Below are 13,463 nucleotides of genomic sequence, written 5' to 3'. Positions count from 1 at the left end.
ATCAACAGAAAATGCGTCTATATCATATGCAGAACGTCATCAACTCTTTATCGATTATGCGTCATCATCCAGAGTCGGATTTTAGTCTGACGCAGAGTCGGACGTAGGTGGTAAATATTGAAATGATAGTTGTCTCGAGTTATACAGAGTTAAATCATAATAATAATAAAAAATTATCTCCATAATTTATCCCCATAATTGCCCACTCAGGATATGTGCCAGACCGCACTTCCATAGCTGGCAAGAACCAGGCCTGTATACAGCCTATATACAGTATAAATATATTGCCTGTGTGTGATATTTTTTCTTATTTTCTTATTTCTTATTCTTATTCTTTTTAAGAATGCAGCTTGGTGAATTCGGTTTATTTGCCATGTATGTTATACAAACACGGAAGTGTTCTGTGGCAGGGAAGTGCAAAACACTAAACATATACGAATCTTAAATTAAGTAAAAGTACAAAAGTTTAACTATTTTTAAGAACTTAACAATCTAAGAATACAACAATTTAAATGTGAAGGTGTTTGAGGTGAAAATTCCCCCACAAAAAAAGTATATAAAAAATAATAATAATACATTTTATTTCCAAGGCGCCTTTCTCGGCACTCAAGGACACCGTACAGAGATACAAAAAACATTAAAAGCAGCAGAAAAAAAAGAATACAACAAAATTTAAAACAACAGAAGGAAGCAGTGCAATTGACATTAAGTGGAATAAGCAGTTTTAAACAGATGTGTTTTGAGTTTTGATTTGAAATGGGGAAATTAATCGATATTTCTAATTTGGGGTGGTAGTGAGTTCCAGAGACGGGGAGCAGAGCGGCTGAATACTCTACTCCCCATGGTGGTGACATGGGTGGAGGGGACAGACAGGTGTATGGAGGAAGAGGATCTGAGGTAGCGGGAGGTAGAGGGACCCTGGAGGAGATCAGACAAATATGAGGGGGTGAGGTTGTGGATGGCCTTGAATGTAAACAGGAGGATCTTGAATTGTATACAAAACTGGACCAGTGGAGCTGTTGAAGGACAGGAGTGATGTGGTGAATAGAGGGGGTTCGACTTATGATGCGGGCAGCTGAGTTCTGGACCAATTTAAATTTATGGAGTGATTTGTGAGGGAGGGCAAAAAGAAGAGAGTTACAATAATCCAGACGGGAAGTGACGAGACTGTGAACAAGAATGGCGGCAGTGTGGTGGGCAGGGCCGGAGTGGGGCCACTTTTCAGCCCGAGAGTTTCAGGCCCAAGACCGGCCCTTTTTTTGTATACCAAACAAGGCCGGATGCAGCCTGCTTTGACTGGGGGTGCAGTGAAAATTTCTGGGGGGTATCATGATTACAGAAAGGGATCGTATTATTTTTTATATTGATACAATTTTTGAGACTGCTTAGTGATTTGAGTGTTAATCAGGCACGGAGCCAGATGTTGTAAACATTAGGAGCTTTGCCCCAAACTAGGACGTATGGGTTTGATGTGATGCAAGATAGGGACTTCTACAGTTAATGCGAGCGCACATAGAGCGCGAGCTACATTTGGAAGCTTCGATATCATGAATCTCCGTAAAATCAGAATCTGGATGATGACGTATAATTGATGAAGAGTTGATGACGTTCTGCGTGTGATATAGACACATTTTCTGTTGATAGAAATGAACGGGAGGAATTTGCATATAAACTGCACGCAAAACAGGGATTTGGCATATATACGGCACGCAAAATAGAAGTGTAAACCCGTGTCATAGATACGCAGAAGAATGATACTGGGTTGGCCTACCACCACAAATAGAATCTAATTCTGTGCACCTAAGCTCAAGTTTGATTGTCATGGCAAAGGCTGTGAATACTTAGGGTTAGGGTAATTTTCCACACACACATTTTTTGTAAAAAAAAATTTTTTTTATAGATTTGCACAAATAAAATAAAAATTCTGAAGATTTTTATTTATTTAGTAAATTTTGGAATACAGCTGTAACATAACATGGACAAATTGAAGCTCTGTGAATACTTTCCGGGTGCACTGTCCCTTTTCACTCCCTCCATACTGTCATCCCATAATCTGCCTTCCCCTTTCTCAAGCCCTCTCCTCAGTTTCTCTCTTTTACCCTCTTTATCCCCTCCCCCAGCCTGGCCCCCAGGCTTTCTGACAGGCCTGCCAGAGTGTTGGGATGTCAATAGATGGACCGTAAGCAGGTCTGGACTGGGACTGAAAAACAGCCCGGGACTTTGAAACGCAGGCCGGCCCAAGGCCATGTATTATTATTGTTAATATATATATATTTGTATTATGCCGCGGCCGTTTGACCGGCCGTTCGGGAACTCTCCCAGCTCTCCCGACGGCCAGTCCGACCCTGACCATAAGCGTAACAGGGCAGATCCGAATGTGGACCAGGGGTAGATGACTGTCTTTACCGGTAAGGCCACGTAGCCAGGCATGAGTGGTGTTTCCCACGCTGTGTCCCTGTGTATTTATGTGTCTTATCATAAGACTCTTATGGGATCAGTATGAGACAGGTTGGTATGAGACCAAAGCTACATATTGAACTACATATTATAAAAGAGCATGATTCACAATGTCCCTTGAGGGCATTGGTTCACTTATTTGCGAAGAAGGCCAGTCAATGAATTGTAGGACATCTTATGCACACTTGAACCCGTATGCCGGAACCTACAAAATTGAATTTAAATCAGGTGTCACGGTTTAGTTATCCTCTTGGTTGCCCTGTCAGTATGTTTACCATACATTTGTGAAGCACACTATTTATCTCAGCCCAATGGCCCTCATTCAGTGTCAGTCATCAATTCAGAAACTCAAACCTGTGACATCTCCACTTCCTCTTCGTCTCTGTCCATCGTGTCACAAGGGCATGGTCGTGTCCGGGGTGCCCATCAAACAGGCCTCAATTAAGACATGTCGAAAGCTTGTGTCAATGTTTTTTTGTAGGAGTCAAGTGAAGGCAAATAGACTGTTCCTTAGTATGTCAAGGAGGATGTGACCTCTCAACTTTAGCTCATCAATCTGGTCCTTTGTCAACTTTTCAAAGACAGTCATGCTGTCAGGACAGAGAAAGAGGAGGGCAGGGGGTTGTTTGTGGAGGGGTGCAAGAGGGGCAGGATTTCAGGGCCTCACCTTTCCTGGAGGCCAGTTGTCTTTGTAGTGACTGTCTGGTAAGACCAGAGATTCTCACCTAGACAAGAGATTCCCACCAACCGATATATCTCCTGACCTTGGTCTAAATATCCCAAATTGAAAGCCCAGTACCCTTGAAAGCAATAGTTGTGCTGAATGATGTATTGATACAACCTTCAGTCCTCTTAGTATGCAAATTCAGAGTTAATGCATTCATTTGAAATGTGTAAGAAATTTATAAATGTTATCAATTTAAGCAAAGTTATTTTAGACAAGTATTGCATAACCTTTTTTTCTGATTATAAAGCTGGGAAACTCAGTACGTGTGTCTGTCTGTGGCTCAGTTATCTCGAGAACCAGGCGTTGTATGAAGTTGAGCACAGAGACCCACCCGTCTGCCACATCACTAAAGTATTTCATTCAAACGGACACTGCATTAGTTGTATATAATTGACCTTAACCCTCGTGCTGCCTTCGGGTCACATGACCCAAAGGTTCATAACGAACCATCGTTGTGTTTACCGAATTTTACCCAATACAAAAACAAATTAAAATAATTTTCTTTTAACCTTTGCAATGTGGGGGGTCTGAGACAGCCTAGCTGTTAAAAGAAAATGCTTCACTTTGTCTTTGTATGCGGTAAATCTGTCGCAATACGACGGTGGGTCGCAATGACTGATGGGTCAGAATGACCCGAAGATAACACAAGGGTTAACAGTAGTTAGGGTACAATTGCTCACCCCCCACCCCTCCAAAGTTGTTTATTAATTCAGTGTTTGGGGTTATTTCAGTGACCTAAATTCAATTGTTCATTTCAATTATATGCTGTCCACTGATTATGGATTAATTATTGGGTGTGCTTTGCCTTCGGCAAGGGCACAACCATTGTTCTCTCACATATATATGATTATTTATTTTTGCCCCCCTAAGTCTTTGTCAATATTTGGACTACATAGACAACGTCAATGTCAAAAGTTTCGTCTTGGTAGCGATTGAGTTGCTTGTATTTGTATTTACGTTCCGTTGCACGGTTTAACCCTTGTGCTGCCTTCGGGTCACATGACCCAAAGGTTCATAACGAACTATCGTTGTGTTTACCCAATTTGACCCAATACAAAAACAAATAAAAATTATTTTCTTCCCAACGGTTAAAAGAAAATGCTTCACTTTGTTTTTGTATGCGGTAAAGTTGTCGCAATACGACGGTGGGTCACAATGACTGATGGGTTAGAATGACCCGAAGATAACACAAGGGTTAATAGGCCGCAAGGTGAACCACGAAAAGTATTTTAGAAAATGACTCCCGCTCCACAGTCTGGCATCTACACAATCTTTAGCTCATAAAAAAGAACGAGTCGTGCTAAGCTACCAAAAAAAAAGTTTGTCGCTGAAATTCCAGTCGATTATCGTTGCGTCTATGTTTTATGCAGAACTAGTTTCTTCAGAGCGTAATAGGATTTTGGTGGCACGGTTCGACACATGATCGTTCTACACCAATAAGGTAGCTGCTTTTTGTCAACATGGATGGATATGTTTGGCAAATAGTTGATGGGACCTTGCACGTAACAGAAATTTGGCCCCTGACAGTGTTTTGCATGTGATACACTGCGGCTGCAAAAGTGCGTGTGAGACAGGAAGATGTTCATGTTTTTCTGCAGGACTGTGTTGCACAGACTCATATCGTTGTTGTAATTGTGCCAACAGAAAATAAACTGAGGAACTGGAAGATAACTGTCCTGACACTGACAGTGAGGACTGAGTGTCCTTAATCTGTTATTCCTTATTCTGTTTTGTACAGTTTTATATATCATTTCATATTTTTCATGACGATTGTTTTTATGGTTGATCAGTGTTTTCATTTGTGGAAGAATGAATGAATGTTACAACAACGACATAAGTCTGTCCTGTCCCCCCCCCAGGTTAATGTAATAGCCTAGTTTAATAACTAATGTAATATTGCACATATTTTCGTACTATTTCCCCTAACGATTGTGTATATGCCAGACTGTGGAGCGGGTTGAAACGATAACAGGGTTCACCTTACGGCCTATAAGTAGATATTACGTTTTTGTGTCGAAACGTGAAGCTAACGGTGGCTAACTTGCTAGCCACAGTCAATGACGCTACTTAGTTACGTCACTAACGTCACAAAGACTTTCGTGACTACCTCTAGCAGAACATTAGTTTAGCAGCTCGTTAACTTCTGGGAGACAGCTAAGCTAACTGCTTTACTGCAAGGCAGCTGTAGAAACGCCACAAGCAAAGAGGCCAGGGTGATAACTATTTACTAATTTTACTTTGTGATATGACACACAATTGTGATGTGTAATGTACAATATAAGCTGATATTATTAAGGAAGTACATCAACTTTTGGAAACAGTAGTCTACTATTTCACTGAAGTATTAGCATTATGACATTAGCCACTGTTGCCCGGGCAACACATACTACAGTGGTCAATGATGCATCTGTTTTCAATCGTTAAAATAAACATTCCTCACAAATACATTTTCGTTGTAGGATTTATTATGACATTACATTAAACGATTTGTTGGTGAAATTATCATTACCTGTGGTTTCAAACCAGTGTAGCTCACTGCAACGCTGTAGCCTACGCGAGACACTACAAAACATAGCTGTTTAGGAAGTCAAACGGCGACAGAACATGTTCGGGTCCGTGTACTCTGCGGCCAATGGATTTTCGTTTTGAAATTAGAAAACCAAAATCGGGAAACGAGCTGTTTCCCGACTACCATTTAGAAATAGGAAAACAAAAAAATGGAAAACTACCCATTTTCCGTTTTTTGTTTCGATAATAGAAAACGGAAAACGAAAAAACGACCCGTTATCTGATTTTCTTTGATGTGCTTAAACATTGAAGTCGGGAATTAAAATAGTGTGTGGAAATCTCCTTTCTCAATTTTGCATGTATTTTAGTGTTGTGACCCGGAAGTTGCTCCCACGAGCTTGACAGTCACATATTCAAGATGTCAGCAGAGGGCGCGCTGCCATTTGTATGGAAGCAAATCAGTGACATAATGTTTTGAATTTGAAAAGGCATTGAATACTTTGAATAATTTAAACAACACCAAATTCACATATTTCTATGACAAAAAAGAATCCGACCCAAAAATTCAAGACTTGGCAATTCATGTTGCTCAAATTCGAGCCCCCCCCAAAAATTAGAGTTTAAAGATTTCGAGCCTATCAACTTCAATCAAAACTTCTATCAAAATGTATATCTTAACAAATTTGAGCCTTATGGAACAATAGGGTCATTGTAATCAATAGGAAATCATTGTTTAAATATGATTGGTATGAAAAGGGCATTGTGTTTGTGAATGATGTTATAGATGTCTGGTAACCTTTTATAATATATAGCGACAAATATAATTTAAACTGTACTTACAGAGAATACAACAAGATCTGTAAAGCAATACCGATACCATTATTACAGTTAGTTCAAAGCACATTGTTATATGTAAGAATAAGACCCTTACCAACTTTACCAAATGTTTTTATTAATGATTGTACTTTATTTGACAGTAAATGGGAGTCAGGTGGCTGAGTGGTTAGGGAATCGGGCTAGTAATCTGAAGTTTGCCAGTTCGATTCCCGGCCGTGCAAAATGACGTTGTGTCCTTGGGCAAGGCACTTCACCCTACTTGCTTCGGGGAATGTCCCTGTACTTACTTTTTTCCACAGGTACACTTGCACTTATAGCTGTTCATGTTGTTTAATTGTAACTTGTTTAACTACATGCTCTTATGGTTCTTCCCTTTGGCACTTACTTTGGTTGTTCACAATGTGTGCTTCATGTTTTGGCTACTCGCGATGTTTTTTGGCTATCTTGTTGTTATGATCAGTGACCTATGCACTTTGTAAAGCTCTCTCTTGGAAGTCGCTTTGGATAAAAGCGTCTGCTAAATGAATAAATGTAAATGTACTGTAAGTCGCTCTGGATAAGAGCGTCTGCTAAATGTAAATGTAATAATACATATATTAGTGATGCTTTGAAATCAAAATATTTTTTTGATAACAGAGGATTGTGTGTACAGGTTCCGAATATGGTCCATAAAAAAACAAACATTTTAAATTCATTAAATGGCCCATTTCCCCAAAAGTCAAAGAGACTCACTTTAAAATAATGTATAAAATATATCTGGTCGCTGACTTTCTTAGAAAAATATTCAAATTTGGTGTAGAACCTTCTTTATTTTGTGAGGTGGCTGATGAGACTCTGGAACCATGCTTCAGTCCGATGTAATCCAATTTTGCATTGAGGCTCGATTGCTCTGCGAGCAATTTTATCGTTCATCTGCTCTGCTATGCGCCCTCTGCTGATCAAATCAAATTTATTTGTATAGCCCTTTTTACACGCAAGCATGTCACAGAGGGCTTCACATACGCCCATAGAACTGCCCCTCAACCAACCTAAACCCTCAAGGAAGACAAGGAAAAACTCCCAGAAAAACTCAACAGGAGAAAAAATGGAAGAAACCTTGGGAGGAGCAATTCAGAGAGGGATCCCCTCCTCCAGAGACGGTTGGTGAGAGAGAGGAGCAGAACACAGGCTAAACATAATAATACAGTGTCGATGGGTTTTGAAACACCAAAATCCATTGTTCAACTTTATAGATGTAGGACAGGACCGGGAGACTCGCGACCAGGTCCAGCGTTGGCCCACCGACGACCGGGCAGGTGCTGACAACTCAAACCACCCACACCACAAGGGATGTGTGTGGGGGGGGGACAGAGAGAGGAGAGCAGGGATTAGAGAATGCCAGGAGCAGCTAACAGTTACAGTCATAATAGAATGAGATTCCCACCGGTCAAGTGTGGACTGGTGCAGCAATTTAACAGAGCAAAAAAAAGGGGAATTTGATGCAGCCCCACACACCAAGACATCGACAGCCCCCCTCGGTTGGAACATGAAATCTGTTCCAGGGGAAGAGAACTCTAAAATAAGTTATACTTATAGAATAAGGATGGAAACAACCCGTCCCCCGTTGCCTCCAACTAGTAACATACTTACCTTTAACAGTCGTAGAATTGACTAAACAATAACGTTTTTAACCTAATTTTAAATGTCGAAACAGTATCAGACTCCTTAATTGAGACAGGTAATTTGTTCCAGAGAAGAGGTGCTCTATATGAGAACGCCCTACCTCCAGCTGTTTTTTTCTTAATTTTGGGAACCACCAGATAGCCGGCATCTTGAGATCTAAGTGTCCTTGCCGGGCAATAGGGTGCAAGGAGACCGGAGAGGTACAGTGGTGCCAATCCATGCAGAGATTTGTAGGTTAGTAGTAGAACTTTGAAGTCAGCTCTGGCTTGGATAGGGAGCCAGTGTAGAGAGACAAGAGTAGATGTTATGTGATCAAACTTTCTTGTTCTGGTCAATAGTCTAGCAGCAGCATTTTGCACCCGCTGTAAATTTTTTAGGTGGGTAATTGGGAGGCCAGAGAAAAACACATTGCAATAGTCCAATCGGGACGTAACAAATGCTTGTATTAGTTTTTCGGCATCATCCTTTGAGAGAAATTTTCGTATTTTGGCAATATTACGTAGATGGAAAAATGCAGTTCTGGTAATTTGCTGACATCCTGAATATGTGACTGTCAAGCTCGGGGGAGCAACTTCGGGGTCACAACACAAAAATCTACGCAAAATTGAGAAAGAAGATTTCCACACACTATTTTAATTCCCGATTTCCATGTTTAAGCACATCAAAGAAAATCAGATAACGGGTCGTTTTTTTGTTTTCCGTTTTCTATAATCAAAATGGAAAATGGGTAGTTTTCCGTTTTTTGTTTTCCTATTTCTAAATGGTAGTCAGGAAACAGCTTGTTTCCCGATTTTGGTTTTCTTATTTCAAAACGAAAATCCATTGGCCGCAAAGAACATGGACCTGGGGTCTCATTTATAAAGATTGCGTACGCACAAAACGGGGCTTAAAATGTGCGTACGCCACTTTCCACACAAAGGTTGTGATTTATAAAAAACATACTTGACAGGAGAATGTGCGGTCCTCCACGCAAACTCTGACCCTCCCGTAGGCCTACGCACATTTTGGAAGCAGTTGGAATTGGCGACGCAGATGACCGTACTGTAGTCAGACTGCAGAAAGTGAATGTGGGAAGAACATTACTCGTAATATTTATATATTTTGTTTTCCTTACACACGCTTTTTTCACTCGATTTCATAATTATCATGAAGATTAAATCCAGCAGTTTTATTTTCGCTTTTACTGACTGATAATTGTTCCATAAACACCTTGTACAACTCAAATTTTTAATCAAAATTCAGCGCTGTATGTCTCACCATCAGATTGTCCACTACGGGATGTAGGAGGGGGAGATGCCCGAGCCCGACTGCATCGAATACAGGATAACATCACATATCCTACCTTTAGATAACTGCAGAACACATTGTATAACTAAATATATTTCTTTAATACTGTGCATATATCATATGTCAAAAACTGGAAATACAGTCATTAAGATCCCGCGCAATCGCTACACTCTATGTCCTCGTTATCAGTCCAGACTTCAATAGACTACTTGTTCATAACACTTTTGTTTTCAAATTGTATCTCGATATGCGGTATCACTGGCACAGTTGACGCCACTCGCACAGTTTTTTTTTTGTAAAGGGAACATTGCTTACAGGTGTGCGTACGCACGGTTTTATAAATTGGCGTACGCCATTTTAGGCTTTTGGGCGTACGTACACTTTTAGTAAGAATCCTACGCAGTTTTATAAATGAGACCCCTGGACCTGTTCGGCACCCCCCTTACTTAAATCAAAAGTCTATCTAACTACCAACCTGAACTTCATTGCCACAGCCTAAACTTTGTCAATCTGTTCATGAAAATAATTAATTTCAGCCTAAACCGTACAACGGAACGTTAAATCCAATTCAACCAACGCAATCGCTACCAAGACGAACACAGCAGTAGTCTAGTACTGTACCGTAGTAGTACAATTTACCGGGGCAGCTTCACACAGGGCTATATCGCATTTTGCGTTGTTACTGACAATGATCGCTACCAGTGAGCTTTTAATGAATGAGCGATTTTCCACTAAATAAATGTCAAGATTATTTACGTTTTGGGGGGCATATTTTCAGTTAGCAGATGGTACTGTTTGAATCGCGATTCCATCTTCCACTGCCGGTAACGTCGTAGAATAATCTTCAAAGGGGGTTCATTATTAATGAATGAATGCTATGAGTAGGCTAAATGCCTAAAAATATCACGAGAAGGGAAAAACTTAAAAGGATGGTTAAATCATAGAGATTAGGTCAATTTTTTACACCGGTCTGCCAAATGTATTAGTTTTGATTCAACGATGCCTCTTGCAGGGGAAATGAGAAGACATCTATTTCATTCTACACTTCACTCGTATTTTCAGTTGTAAATGAGCAGCAAAAAAAAAAAAATCTTTTAAATCTATGTAATCTTTATAAATAATAATTATGCATTTTTATATAAAATATACAGAAATATCAGTTGTAAAAATGTCATTCAAAAACAGACCCCTGTGCAACCGACGTAAGCAAGCACACCCTACAATTTCCCCAGAAATTGTACCCTCTAGTTTCTGTTGCATTGCCCCAAGCTCCTCAAGATAGATTGAGCTGTATTTGACATAACCTAGTTTCCTTGGTATTGTTTGCAAAAGAAAAATAAATGTACTTCTGTAACAAAGTTGTTAACTATACTAAATGGAAAGAATAGGCCATTTGATCAGAAAAAATTAGATGGGAACAAGAGGTAGCAGTAGTACTGAGTTGCATCATGTATTATTATGTTTTCACTTGAAGTCAAAGCAACGGTCTTACATGCATTGATAGAACAATCTCCCACAGATATTAATACAATCAATTACTTTCTGGGTGCACCCTTTGACTCTAACAACATCCGAAATTACAAATTGGATCACATAGAAACATAAAAAACAATATTCATAAATGTTGGTTCCAGCAGTTATACAAAAGAAAGGGGGGTTGAGGTTTGCAGAAAAAAGGTTGGCAGCCCTGGAATAGTTCGTCCTCAAGATGAAGGTTCCAAATCTTTCAGCTTTATCTTTGTGGGTTGGCTCGCCATCCAATTCAAAGTATTCCAACAAAAAACCTGACCTAGATGTGTAGCAAGGCCAGAGTATACAAGTCAATTTACAATTTGCTATAAATGTTGTCTTCCTTCAAACAAAATAACAAATCACATTAACCTTTAAAGATCCTGTAAAGTGGACCTGGAAACGAGTTTTAAGTTTGCCACACCACAGATTAATGTGTTATTAACTACCCATCCAAATTCGAATGAAAAAATAACACCGACAAGTATGTCAAATTAGGCTTTGAAATCGTGAAAAAATCAGCAGTCTTCTCTTCTTGAGACTGGGGGGGCGTGTCGCCTGAAGGAGCTGAAGCTCCGCCCCTCGCTGCCTAGTGCCTACCTCCGACCCAGATAATGGACGCTATGTCAAGCCGAACAAAACCGTATAGAATTAGAATTTATTTGTTCAATGAGTGAAACATACAGATGCATATAAATGAAATGTTCCCCTGAGCTGTAACAGTAAAAATGGACACCAGAGACAGCAGACAGTGAGCTCTCCAACTAGGCTACTTCTCACACATTAGCTACCATTTCACCAAAATACCATCATTCTACACCGAGTAGCCTAATATCAATTTAGCGGTTTGCACTAACTCATAGCAGAGATACCTCTGGAAAAGTTATCTAGTATAATTATAACAAGCACACAGAACTGAGTGATGAACTGCTGGCGGCGGTGGATGGTCCAGGTGCGACCGGAGGATGAACGGCCGGGGGGGACAAGCTTGGTACGGCTCCGCGCTGCAAGAGAAGCGGTGTGTTGGTGAACCCTGTCTGTCTCTGGTCCATATTAAAACTGTCCGCTGTGAAATGGTCAATGGCGCAGAGGCAGCTGTTGGAGTTTAACCGAAGCTTTCCATGAGCGTGGCTCTTCACAAAATCTATCCACCTATTTTTCCTTTCATTATCAACAGGGAACTTATGGCGTTGCAGCGCAGCTGGAGTTCTTGCATCCAGGGAAGATGCAGTTGCGGGTGGTGGGAGACATCCTGAAGCTAGCTAGCTAGCCGATGTAAGCTACAATAACAGTACAGCAGGAGCAGCCATTCAGTGATCTGACGTAGATGGGGCGAAATGACGTAGATAGGGCATTTTTTGGCTCCGCCCATTAAAACATGATCTGAAAACGGAAGAGAAACTGTTTAACTAACTCCGGTCTAACTCCACATTTCAGTGTGACAAAGTTTTAGCGCTTTGCACATGCTTTCAGGAACTCATTTGACACGTATATAATGTACTTAGAAGCAAAACATGGAATTTACTTTACAGGATCTTTAACCATTTTAGCCAGAGCGAAACTTGCAACACAATGCTTATGCTAACCACAGTGTTTACCACACATAGACTAACGTTAATTTGTGGCGGTGCGCCACAGAATCAACACCAGCCACCACATATTGCGTTTCGTTATTCTTTTTTAAATTTTGTTTACGCTATTTAAAACACGCAGCGTATTCGTTCAGCTGCATTTTCTTTCCCTGCTCTCCATTTGTCTCTCAGTCACTCACGCGTCTCTCTCACATACAGACACAGTCACAACGTCAGCACACGTTAGCAACGATGCATAGATACGCCGTTCTATATGGAGGACTAAAAGTGCCACAATGAATTAAATAAATACACCATAAAATAAATAAATCATTAAATAATTACTTAAATGTGTCATGAATTAATTAAAATAGACATTAAATACATAAATGTGTTCTTAAATGTGTCATGAATGAATTTAAATACCAATTCATTTAATGTAAAATACATATATAATTATTTCACTATTTAAGTATTTCATGCTACATTTCATGCTACATTTCACAAGGAGTTGTGTACGTGCTTCATTAATTGTGTTATCTGTCAAACTCGCCCATCAAAGTCAGTGGGTGGGGCTAGCGCGAATCTAGTCTGATCCATTGCGTTGGTCTGAAGTAGAGTGCCTGGATAGAGACGATGGAGGATCTTCATGAACTTTCTAGGGAGTTGGTGAGAGACATTTTAGCTTGACGATGTGGAAGCAGGACCTGCTGACCCAGAGCATGTAGCGAGTAAAGCAGAGGAACTTCTTGAAGTTTGGAGTTATTTACGCACTTTCCGACCAAGATAGTGACCACAGTGACTGCAAATTTAGACTCTGGTACCAGGGTGCAGCAGCATTTTCCTCCATCAAATTCGCTGCTTCTCTCAGCAGCTCCAGGCAAGTTTTAGACATTTGGTCCTGC

The 13,463-nt window shown here is 40.3% G+C and overlaps 1 protein-coding gene across 7 annotated transcripts in view; it reads left to right on the top strand.

The window, feature by feature from the left end:
- The window catches only part of sema4d (sema domain, immunoglobulin domain (Ig), transmembrane domain (TM) and short cytoplasmic domain, (semaphorin) 4D), a 159,168-nt gene that overhangs the window by 55,452 nt on the left and 90,253 nt on the right, over nucleotides 1-13,463 (top strand). Inside the window, exon 1 of one of the 7 annotated variants that reach the window (XM_067258068.1) lies at nucleotides 12,253-12,262. The exons of the other annotated variants lie outside the window; for them this stretch is intronic. The gene's annotated coding sequence lies outside the window, so the exon portion shown is untranslated. Of the gene's footprint in view, nucleotides 1-12,252; nucleotides 12,263-13,463 lie in introns of those variants that run through there. 7 annotated transcript variants of the gene reach the window in all.

The sequence above is a fragment of the Osmerus mordax genome, chromosome 20 (assembly GCF_038355195.1).
Source record: "Osmerus mordax isolate fOsmMor3 chromosome 20, fOsmMor3.pri, whole genome shotgun sequence".
NCBI lineage: Eukaryota > Metazoa > Chordata > Actinopteri > Osmeriformes > Osmeridae > Osmerus > Osmerus mordax.
This window is presented reverse-complemented; position numbering and strand designations above follow the sequence as displayed.